Below are 13,388 nucleotides of genomic sequence, written 5' to 3'. Positions count from 1 at the left end.
TCCTCACCTTTTCCAAACTTAACCCAATACGTTTTGGCACCCAAATCCGTCCCTTATCAGTACCCAATGGGTTCTTTCCCTCATTAACACCAAAAACATTTTGAGAACAAGAACTCAAGAGAAGAGGAAAAGCTAGGGTTAAAGGATTTCAAGCCTAATCTTCAATTTTCGCATAACAAATATTCGTTCCAGGTATGGAGGGCTATCATAACGTTGGACTATGTTCGTCCTCGTGTCCTACTTCTCTATATAGATAAGTTTCAAGATTGATTTTTTAATTTTGATAATGCGAAATCTTGAGTTATCTATATAAATTCCACTGTGTTCATGTGTATATTCAATATACCTTGATGAGTTTCTTGAGTTAAGTTTTGAGATTATGGATTCATGTTTGCACCCACATGAACCCTAGTTGAGTTTTGAATTGATTATTTTATACATTGTTTGAGTTAAAGAATGAGTAATTATTTTTATCATTTGATTAAAAAATAGCTTGAGCATGAGTTGAGTTTGAGAAGCCTTTCATTTAATATTTTGAACATGAGTTGAGTTTGGGAAATCTTTTATGTATCAATTTGAGAATGAGTTGAGAAGTCTCTTAATCACTATTTTGAGCATGAGAAATATTTAGTATAAATGATGTGAGCATTTTAAACACCTATTTTGAGAATGAGTTGAGAAGTTAAATTTTGTTTTAAAGAGACTAAATGAGCTAATTGAGTGAATACACTCATTTGAGTTATGAGCATAGTATATTATATTTTTGGGAGTAGTATTGAGCACCGATTTGGATAAGAGTATAGAACAAATCAAACCCCATAAACTACTGTAAGATCCCGGAAGTTGGAAAGTCAGAAAACGAGGAACAAAAGGTGAAATCCCAGAAAAATTTAGATTTTGGCACTAGGTGATGACCATGATGGCCATCACGGGAAGTGGTCCGCACGGCGTCTCGTGGTGTGTCATCGTGGTGGAGTCGCTGAACTCAGTCCTTGTAACATCCCCTAAAAACGTTGTATACGGTGTATCAATTCTCGCCAAAAAAATAATGATACAACCTCTGTATTTTGGGCATAACTTTTCATAGGATGGTCCAAATTAGGTGATTCAAATTTCCGAGTAACCAAAATATCATTACCTACAACTTTTGTGAAGATCATATTTTAAGTTTCAGAGTTAAGTAGGTTAAATAAATTAATTGTTGTAAGACAGGATGCTGTGATGGAATGGAGTATTTATAGAAGAAAAATCATATCTCACTTTAGGTTGCTCCAAATTGGTTTATTCTTGAACGACATGAAACTAGACTTTCATATCTACAATTCTTATGAAAACACAAAATCCTAATAAGGAATTTATTTTGTTCAAACGCAACTCTGAAAAAGAGTATTCTGTTAAAGAGAACCCATCTCACCTACCATGGAAAGATCTAGAACCCTTTGACATCATCTATGACATCAAAATCCTCAATTGAATTTTCAAGATCATCCTTTGTAATTATTTTTATTTATTGTTAGGTCCCTCTTCTACACCTATAAATACCCACCTTATTTCCTCATTTTATTCATCAAGCTTTCTCAAGCAACTCTTCTCTCTATACACTTCTTTACTCATTCTCAAATATAATTTTAGTTCTTAGTAGTGAAGAAATACTATTTCGGTGATTCATATACTCAGAGTAGTACACAAAATGTTCCGGCGAGGAGAAAAGCTAGGACTCGAGAGTGTTCATTAAATCCTTCGGTTCTGACTAAAGCTTCGAATTCCAGGTATGTAAGGCTTTAGTGAGAGTATTCCTTCCACTCTCATGCCTAAAGTATTTTAATTATATGATAAATTATGTTTATTTTCGTTAAGCTTTACTCTAAGTTATATGGGTGTTTATTCATGGGTTCTTCCACCCATGTAGTCCAAAAACTCTTTCAATTAAATCTCTTGATTTCAAGTAATATTTTCTTATGAGAAATTCTTATTTATTCTTAATAGCATGAATCATGATTAAACTAATGATTATTGGTCTATTTTGATGCAACATGATTTCATATGTATGAATTGATGGATTGCAAGTAATTTATCTATTTATCTCTTTAAAGGTTCTTGAAATTCATGGTGGGTTGGTTAAAACATGATTTTTAATTAATGGATTTCAATGTATTTATGCATATTTATTTACATACATGTTTGCAAGTTGAAGTGATTTGAACCCACCTAGTTTTACTATATTTTCAATGAAGTTTGACTTAAAAGCTTTGACTCCAAATGAGTATTTATGAAAGCAATGTCTATAATTAAAAGGGAGTCTTATAAAAAAAAGATTTATGAAATGATATGAATAATGTATTCTTTATGCAATAAGGACAATTCTTGCATATTTGAATTATTAAATGTTTTAATGAGCTATTCTACCGAATATGATGTTTTGAATTCTCAAGCTATGTGCTATGACTATTTTGAAGTATTAAACTATTCCGTGGGATTGACTTAGAATCGAATGGGTCATTGAGGTGGAATTCGGTAAGGGAATCCTAGTAGCAATCCCTTGTCTCATTAACTATGTGCCAACATAGGAGCCCTTGTAGGTTTAGGCTAATGGATTCATGAAAGCCCTTAAAGTTAAAGTTAAAGAAGTGAATGAAGTTGACGGAGTTCTACCTGGGAAGTAGTCTCCCTGGCCAACATAGGGGGTTATGTTGGATTCCATGTCGCATGGTCTTAAATGTTGGTTATGGTCATTTCCCCACAAAATATATGTTTTAAAGGATATCTATATGATTTGTTATGCATGCATTACATTATGTTCCATATTACATAAATGTTTTAATGTTTCCTGAATGTTCATGCATTCTTACGTACTTAGTACATTCAAAGTACTAATGCATACTCTTTTGCCTACATGATATCACCATGTAGGGAGTAGTGCTCCTCCTCGTTTTTCTCCACGTGGCTAGTTGAGATTCCATTGAAGACTACTTTTGGTGTGTTTCCATGTTCCGGGAATAATACTCCTTTATCTTTCTAGCTTATGATATGTTGAGATATTTTACTATGGCATTTCTTCTATTATGATTGAGGGTGAGCTAGGGACTTGTCTTAGCCTCGTTAAATCTAAAAGTTAGAGGTATTGTTGGACATATGTAAGTTGAAGATTTACTATTATAATTTCCGCTTATTTATTTATCATCATTACCTATGAAAGGCTAAAAGAATGCTAACAGGCTTGTTTGAGGTACTTTCAAGTTCCTCATTCGCCACGTCATGTCTAGGCCCTAGGCTTGGGTCATGACAAACTTGGTATCAGAGCCTGAGGTTTTAAATGGTCCTTGGAGTCCAACATACCGTGTCGAATAGAGTCTTGTTCATGGTTGTGAAGCGCACCACAATTATGAATAGGAGACTATGAGGCATTTTGGAAAATTTGCACTTCTTTTAAATTTATGTCGTGCCTTAGAGTATCCTAAGCTTTCCTTTATCTAATGACCTATTTCGTGTTCTCTAGATAATGACTCATGGAAGAGCACCTCAAAGAGCAAGGGTTGACGATGAGGACCAAACTCCTCCGGTTCCCAATGCCTCACATCATGAAGACGGGGTAACCCATGCTGAGTTTCGTAGTGTTATTACTTTGTTAGCTCAAGTCGTAGCCAACTAAGGGCATCTAGGTGTTCCTCCTCTCCAAATGCAAAATCCAGCCTCTAGGATTCGGGATTTCCAAAGGATGAATCCATCCGAGTTCGAAGGTTTTAAACTAGATGAGGACCCTATGGAGTTCATTAATGAGGTATACCAGATTGTGGCTATCATGGATGTGCCACCAAATGAGAAGGCCAAGGTAATGGCCTATCAACTCAAAGGTGTGGCTCGAGTGTGGTATGAACAATGGGTTATTGAGAGGGATGAAGAAATAGGGTCGATAGGATGGGAAGAGTTCAAAGGTGCCTTCCTAGACCGCTTCTTCCCATTAGAGCTAAGGGAGGCCAAAATCCAAGAGTTCATCAACCTCCATCAAGGGAGTATGAGCGTCAGGGAGTATGCTCTCAAATTCACTAAGTTGTCAAAGTATGCTCCCTTCATGGTCTCCGACCCAAGAGCTAGGATTAGCAAATTATTTTTGGTGTCTCAAGCTTATTGTCCAAGGAGTACAAAATGGACATGTTGGTTAAGGAGATGGACATCTCTCGATTAATGACTTACGCAGAACAAATTAAAGAAGAAAAGCTTAGAGAGAGATCAAGGGGGTTCAAAAAGGCTAGAGTGGATGGTGGAGGGTTTAACCCTCAAAGGTCCGATTATAGTAACAATGGCAAAGGACAAGGTGGGCAACAATTTTTGGGACAAGGTTCCACCAATAATCCTCCTCCAAGGTTCAACAAGGACAAGAGTGGTAAACCAATGGTCCCAAGAGAGAATGTTGCTACTCAAACTTCCCCGCTTGTAAAAAGTGTGGAAGGACTCACAAAGGGGAAATCTTAGCCGGCTCCAATGCATGCTTTAAGTGTGGCAAGCTGGGCCACCATGATAAGGATTGTAGAGATGGTGGTGGTAGGCCTCAAGGCCAAATTTCTCATGGTCAACAAATCCAAGGAGGTGTCCAATGTACCAATCGCTTTTACGCCTTGCATGGGAGACAAGATGTTGAGGATTCACCCAATGTCATTACCAGTATGTTAAAGGTCTTTTCTTTTTATGTGTATGCACTATTAGATCCGAGTGCAAATTTATCTTTTGTTACTCCATTTCTTGCTAATAGATTTGATATTTTACCTGAAATGTTATTAGAGCCCTATTTCATGTCTACCCCCGTTGGTGAGTCAGTTATTGCTAGAAAGGTCTATAGAGGTTGCCTTGTGTCCATCTTGCATAAAGTTATTTTTTGTGATCTCATTGAGCTTGACATGATAGATTTCAATGTCATTCTTGGGATGGATTGGTTACATGCATCTTATGCTTCCATAGATTGTAGGACTCGTCGAGTCAAGTTTCAATTTCCAAATGAGCCTATTATTGAATGGGAGGGTCGTAATTCGGTGGTAAAGGGTAAGTTCATTTCTTATCTTAAGGCCCGAAAAATGATTTCTAAGGGTTGTATTTACCACATTATGAGGATTAGGGATGTCGACTCCAAAAGTCCTCCTCTTGAGTCGGTTTCTATAGTCAATGAATTCCTCAATGTCTTTCCCAATGACCTTCCTAGTGTCCCTCCCGAAAGGAAAGTTGATTTTGGTATCAATCTCCTCCTCGATACCCAACCTATCTCTATTTCTCCTTACCGTATGACCCCAGCAGAATTGAAAGAGTTGAAGGAATAATTAAAGAACTTGTTATAAAAGGGTTCATAAGACCAAGTATTTCGCCATGGGGTGCTCCCGTTCTATTTGTGAAAAAGAAGGATGAGTCACTTCGAATGTGCATAGACTACCAGTAATTAAATAAGATGACCATTAAGAACAAGTACCCACTCCCTAGAATAGATGACTTGTTTGATCAATTGTAAGGGGCAATTCACTTCTCCAAGATCAACCTTCGGTCCGGCTATCACCAACTACAGGTGAGGGAGTGTGACATTCCCAAAACGGCCTTCCGAACAAGGTATGGTCACTTTGAGTTTATGGTGATGAGTTTTGGGTTGACGAATGCACCAGCGGTATTCATGGACTTGATGAATAGGGTGTTCAAACCTTACCTTGATACTTTTATGGTGGCTTTCATTGATGATATTTTAATTTACTCTCGGGGTGAGAAAGAACATAAAAATCACTTGAGAGTTGTGCTTCAAACATTGAGGGATAGACAATTGTTTGCAAAATTTAGTAAGTGTGATTTTTGGTTAAATGAGGTGGCATTTCTTGGTCACGTAGTATCCGGTGATGGAATCAAGATTGATCCTAAGAAAATAGAGGCAGTCCAGAATTAGCCTAGACCATTGTCTCCTTCAGATATTAGGAGCTTCTTGGGTCTAGCTGGGTACTATAGAAGGCTTGTCAAAGGTTTTTCTTCCATCTCATCTCCTATGACAAAATTGACCCAAAAGAAAGCCAAATTCATATGCACAGATGAGTGTGAAAAGAGTTTCCAGACCTTGAAATATCAACTTACCTTTGCTTCTATTTTGACTCTCCCAGAAGGATTAGAAGGGTTTGTAGTTTGTTGTGATGCTTTAAAGCTTGGTTTAGGTTGTGTCTTAATGCAAAACGGCAAAGTCATAGTCTATGCTTCTAGGCAATTAAAGGTGCATGAGCGTAACTACCCTACCCATGACCTTGAATTGGCGGCCATTGTTTTTGCTCTGAAAATTTGGAGGCATTACCTTATGGGGTGAATGTGGATGTGTATACTGATCATAAAAGTCTTCAATATGTGTTCACCCAAAAGGACCTTAATCTAAGGAAAAAGAGGTGACTAGAACTACTTAAAGACTATGACATGAGTGTTCACTATCATCCAGGTAAAGCCAATGTGGTTGCTGATGCACTTAGTAGAGTGTCTATGGGGAGTGTGGCCCATGTGGATGAAAGGAAGAGGGAGTTGGTGAAAGATGTTCATCGGTTGGCTAGATTAGGGGTGAAGTTGTATGGTACTAATGATGGTGGTACGGTTGTTCAAAATAGGTCCGAATCCTCTTTGGTGGTAGATGTTAAATCAAAGCAAGATCTTGACCCGAAGTTTATCGAGTTAAAAAAGTTGGTAAAGGAAAAGAAGATAGAGGTCTTTTCACAAGGGGGAAATGGGGTGCTATACTACCAAGATCGGATATGTGTTCCAGATGTTGATGGCCTAAGAGTTTGATCTTGATGGAGGCTCATAATTCTACATACTCTATTCATCCCGGTTCAATAAAAATGTACTGAGACTTAAAGGAGTTGTATTGGTGGGGTGGCATGAAAAAGGACATAGCAAGGTTTGTGTCCAAATGTATGAATTTCTAACAAGTGAAGGCCGAACATCAAAGGCTGGGTGGCCTATCCCAAGACATTAAAATCCCTACTTGGAAGTGGGAAGATGTGAATATAGATTTTGTAGTGGGTTTGCCTCATACCTGGAAGTGTCATGACTCGATTTGGGTAATTATTGATAGAATCACTAAGTCAGCTCACTTCCTACCAGTGAAGACTTCCTATAGTGCCGAAGACTATGCCAAGTTGTACATTTGAGAGTTGGTGAGGTTGCATGGTGTGCCATTATCCATTATTTTGGATCATGGTACCCAATTCACTTCTCACTTCTGGAGATCGTTTCACAAAGGCCTTGGTACTAAGGTAAAGTTGAGCACATCATTCCATCCTCAAATAGATGGGCAAGCCGAAAGGATGATTCAAACACTAGAGGATATGTTAAGGGCTTGCGTGTTAGAGTTTAAAGGAAATTGGGATGATCATCTACCGCTCATCGAGTTTGCCTATAATAATAGTTACCACTCAAGTATTGAGATGACGCCATTTGAGGCTTTGTATGGGAGATGATGTAGGCCACCGGTTGGTTGGTTCTAAGTAGGCGAGATGACCTTGTTGGGCCCCGATTTGGTAGTTGATGCTTTAGAAAAGGTGAAGATCATTAGAGAAAGGTTGAAGATGGCTCAAAATCGTCAAAAGTCCTATTCCGACACTAGAAGAAGGGATCTTGAGTTTAATGTGGACGATTGGGTGTATCTAAAGGTTTCACCCATGAAGGGTGTGGTTCGATTTGGTAAAAAAGGGAAATTGAGCCCTAGGTATGTAGGGCCTTATAGAATCGTGAGACGTGTTGGCAAGGTTGCATATGAGTTGGAATTACCATTAGAAATGACCATGGTTCATCCGATGTTTCATGTGTCTATGTTGAAAAAAAGTGTGGGCGATCCTAGTTCCATTGTACCTATGGGAGTAGTGAATATTGAAGAAAACTTGACTTATGAAGAAGTTCCTTTCAAAATTTTGGACCGGCAAGTTAAGAGATTGAGGAACAAAGAAGTTGCATCAGTTAAAGTCCTTTGGAGGAATCAACAAATAGAAAGTGCAACATGGGAAACAAAAACGGATATGATTAAGTGATACCCTTATCTTTTTCCCTCTACCCAAACCTAAGGTATTAAGTTGTCCTTGCTCAATTACTTGAAATCTTTGCATCTCAATTTTTCTTGTCATATGCTTGCAAAACTATGAAATATGTTTCAAATGATGTTTCAAATTACACTATTGCATTAATGATGGGTTATTGGTTTACACTCTACTCTACTCAAGCTAAATCTTTCCTCATTCGAGGACGAATGTTCCCAAGGGAGAGATAATGTAACATCCCCTAAAAATGTTGTATACGATGTTTCAATTCTCACAAAAAAAATGATATAACCTCCGTATTTTGGGCATAACATTTCATAGGATGGTCCAAATTAGGTGATTCAAATTTTTACGTAACCATAATATCATTACCTACAACTTTTGTGAAGATCATATTTTAAGCTTCGGAGGTTAAGTAGGTCAAATAAATTAATTGTTGTAAGACAGGATGCTATGATGGAATGGAGTGTTTATAGAAGAAAAATCATATCTCACTGTAGGATGCTCCAAATTAGTTTATTCTTGAACAACATGAAACTAGACTTCCATATCTACAATTCTTATGAGATATAAAATCCTAATAAGGAATTTATATTATTCAAAAACAGCTCCAAAAATGAGTATTTTGTTAAAGAGAACTCATCTCACCTACCATGGAAAGATCTAGAATCCTTTGACATCATCCATGATATCAAAATCCTCAATTGAATTTTCAAGATCATCCTTTGTAGTTATTTTTATTTATTGTTAGGTCCCTCTTCTACACCTATAAATACCCACCTTATTTCCTCATTTTATTCATCAAGCTTTCTCAAGCAACCCTTCTCTCTATACACTTCTTTACTCATTCTCAAATATAGTTTTAGTTCTTAGTAGTGAAGAAATACTATTCCGGTGATTCATATACTCCGGGTAGTACACAAAATGTTCCGGCGAAGAGAAAAGCTAGGACTCGAGAGTGTTCATTAAATCCTTCGATTCTGACTAAAGCTTCAGATTCTAGGTATGTAAGGCTTTAATGAGAGTATTCCTTCCACTCTCATGCCTAAAGTATTTTAATTATATGATAAATTATGTTTATTTTCATTAAGCTTTACTATAAGTTATGTGGGTGTTTATCCATGGGTTCTTCCACCCATGTAGTCCAAAAACTCTTTCAATTAAATCTCTTGATTTTAAGTAATATTTTCTTATGAGAAATTCTTATTTATTCTTAATAGCATGAATCATGGTTAAACTAATGATTATTGGTCTATTTTGATGCAACATGATTTCATATGTATGAATTGATGGATTGCAAGTAATTTATCTATTTATCTCTTTAAAGGTTCTTGAAATTCATGGTGGGTTGGTTAAAACATGATTTTTAATTAATGGATTTCAATGTATTTATGCATATTTATTTACATACATGTTTGCAAGTTGAAGTGATTTGAACCCACCTAATTTTACTATATTTTCAATGAAGTTTGACTTAAAAGCTTTGACTCCAAATGAATATTTATGAAAGCAATGTCTATAATTAAAAGGGAGTCTTATAAAAAAAAAGAATGATGAATTGATATGAATAATGTATTCTTTATGCAATAAGGACAATTCTTGCATATTTGAATTATCAAATGTTTTAATGAGCTATTCTACCGAATATGATGTTTTGAATTCTCAAGCTATGTGCTATGACTATTTTGAAGTATTAAACTATTCCGTGGGATTGACTTAGAACCGAATGGGTCATTGAGGTGGGATTCGGTAAGGGAATCCTAGTAGCAATCCCTTGTCTCATTAACTATGTGCCAACATAGGAGCCCTTGTAGGTTTAGGCTAATGGATTCATGAAAGCCCTTAAAGTTAAAGTTAAAGAAGTGAATGAAGTTGACGGAGTTCTACCTGACAAGTAGTCTCCCCGGCCAACATAGGGGGTTATGTTGAATTCCATGTAATAGTTTGCATGGTCTTAAATGTTGGTTATGGTCATTTTCCCACAAAATGAATATTTTAAAGGATATCTATATGATTTATTATTCATGCGTTACATTATGTTCTATATTACGTAAATATTTTAATATTTCCTCAATGTTCATGCATTCTTACATACTTAGTACATTCAAAGTACTAACGTATACTCTTTTACCTATATGATATCACCATGTAGGGATCAGTGCTTCTCCTCGTTCTCCTCCACGTGGCTAGTTGAGATTCTCTTGAAGACTACTTTTGGTAAGTTCCCATGTTCCGAGAACAATACTCCTTTATCTTTCTAGCTTATGATATGTTGAGATATTTTACTATGACATTTCTTTTATTATGATTGAGGGTGAGCTAGGGACTTGTCTTAGCCCCATTAAATCTAAAAGTTAGAGGTATTATTGGACATATGTAAGTTGAAGATTTACTATTATGATTTCCGCTTGTTTATTTATCATCATTACCTATGAAAGACTAAAAGAATGCTAAGAGGCTTGTTTGAGGTACTTTCAGGTTCCTCATTTGCCATGTCACATCTAGGCCCTAGGCTTGGGTCATGACAGTTCTGCAGAGAAGGGACCACGGGCACTGGTTCCCTCTGTGGTGACCCCTCCCCTAAGGCCCTCAGCAAATTTCCAAAAGTAGGAACCACATTTGACCACCATGGGCCGTACAGACCTTCACGGACCATGGTGGGTCCCAGGGTGATCACCCCTACAGAACCTCCTGTAGGTCTTGCACCACGCCCTTTTTTCACAGACCGTGATGACTTTCATAGACTATCATGGTCTCCTTGAAGGAGGTCCTGAAATAATCCCTATAAGTCACAAGAATAGTTGTCTAAGAAAACTACCATGGAAGACCACCACAGACCGTGGTGACCTTCACAGGCCGTGGTGGGTCTCGTGGTGGGCAGCCTCCCAAATTCTCTTTTCAAAATTCTCCAGTCTCTTACCATGGACCATGGTGCCTTTGACGGTCCATGGTGATGACTCATGATGGCTCCTATTTTTCAGTTAAATGAAGGATATTTCGGTCATTTCCTACATTTTTATTAGTTGTATGTGGACGTTTTTGGGACTAGATTCATTATGTAATTGTTCTAAATATTCCTAAGTTTATTCTATTCCCTCATTAACTCCTAAACAATTTTAAGGCTTCTCTCTCAAGGTTCCTCAAGAGATCATCTTCTTGTTCAAGTTTTGGCTAGGGTTTCTTCAAGAAAAAGTCTCCTTACTCAATTCCAAGTTTAAATTCATTCAAAGTATGTAGGGATTGATCCATGGGTTCCTTTCACCCATGGAGTTCCAAGGTTTCTACTCAAAATCTGATTAATTTCAATTGAGTTTGTAACCCTAGTCTGATGAATTGGATTGGGCTGTTTCAATTATGTTTTTAATCATTATAAACGATCATTATAAGTATGTTTCTACATAAATTGCATAATTTTAAGTTGATTATGAATGTCATACATAAAGCTATTTTCAATGATGAGTTACATGAAGTATGGTTATGAAATTGAATGATTTCAAAGTATTCTCATGGCTTTTATCCAAATCGACTATGTATATGAGTTTTACTCTAAATTTAAGTATGAATTATGATCATGGATTACAATTATGTTCAAGATATGAATTCTATGCAGTTATGAAGAAAGGTGACTTAGGGCCCTATATTTGATGACCTAGGAACCTAATAACATAAATTATGCAAGCATGATATTGTGATATTGATAGGCTTATACTCACATTGCAAGTATGATATGGAAATGAGCTATTCTATGAATTATGAAGCTTATGAACAAGTTTATGATATACGTTAAGTATGATTACTATGTTATATATTCCGTGAGATTTGACTTAGCACCGAATGATGACTTGATGTGGGGGCTCAACCTACGGGGTCCTTATACAAAGTCTCTTGTCTCATAACTACGTGCCACTGTAGGATTGACTTTATGTCCTAGCTAGTGGATCTACATATAGTGTATGTACATAATCCACCTAGTGGGGTAGAGTCTACCTTGCCAAGTTGATTCCCCTTTATTCCCTTATATGGGGAGACATATCTAGCAACTGCCGATCGGGTCAGGTATAAGATTGCTTCTTCACAAGCCTATCCCCCCAAAATCTTTCTATTCCATCCTATTCCATTTCGGGATAAATGGGATTCCATTTTATAACTTGCATAGTCTTATTATCAGTTATGGTTCTATCCCACATACGTATACTTTCCTTATGTTCTCTTATGATCTCAATATGTCTTTTAAATGCTTTGATCATTATGATTTTCTCATGACTTTAATCATTCTTCTTTATCATGTATGTTAATTGATCATGGAATCCTATGATTTATATTGCATGTCATGACTACATACTTAGTACATTCAAATGTACTAACGCATATTGTTGCCTATATTATCTCATAATTAGGGGTTGAGGATCACATTCCCACATGTGGCTAGTTGAGCTTCCATAGAAGGATGAGTCCTCATTTATCGAGGACTAGTTATGAGTTTTTTCTTTTCTTGGACTTGATTTATTCATATTGAGGGTAAGATAGGGGCATGTCTTAGCCCCCGCCCATCTTATGTAGTAAAGGCATTATTGGACCTATGTTGTGGAGTCTATGTAGTCAAGCTACATTTCTTTTATAATCATGTTTTAGACTTTTCCTACATTATTTCTGTATTTTCTTTACCTTATGTATGCTTACGATATGTTAAGAGGCTTAGTTGGAGCCCTTCGGGGTTTTGATCACCGTATTATGGCTATGCCCTAGGTTGGATCATGACAAACTTGGTATCAGAGCACAAGGTTTAAGATATCTTAGGGTGTCTAACATGCCGCATCAAGTAGATTCTTATTCATGGTTGTGAAGCGCGCCACATCTATGAATAAGAGGCTATAAGTCATTTTAGGAAATTATCACTTCTTTCATGATCTATGTCATATGATAGAGTCTACTCTAAGACTTTTTTTCCCTAACGATTGTCGTTTGCGATCAGAAATGCCTCCAAGAAGAGCACCTATGCAAAGAGGGGTCAACACTAACGAGGACCAAGTTCCTCCAATCCCTCAAGATATTACCCGACCAAGTGACTAATGCGGAGTTCCGGACCGCTATTACTATGTTAACCCAAGTTGTGGCCAACCAAGGAGTTGTTGTTTCTCCTAATATTTCCAATATGGATTCTAGAGTGAGGGACTTTGCAAGGATGAACCCTCCCAAGTTTGATGGTTCGAAAGTTGATGAGGATCCTCAAGAGTTCATTGACAAGGTCTATAATATAGTGAGTATTATGTGGGTGATTTCGGAAGAGAAAGCAGAGTTGGCGGCCTACCAACTCAAGAGTATTGCTCAAGTTTGGTATACTCAATGGAAGTTGGAAAG

The sequence above is a fragment of the Solanum dulcamara genome, chromosome 6 (genome assembly GCF_947179165.1).
Source record: "Solanum dulcamara chromosome 6, daSolDulc1.2, whole genome shotgun sequence".
NCBI lineage: Eukaryota > Viridiplantae > Streptophyta > Magnoliopsida > Solanales > Solanaceae > Solanum > Solanum dulcamara.
The sequence above is the reverse complement of the archived record's forward strand: the minus strand, read 5'-3'. Positions refer to the sequence as shown.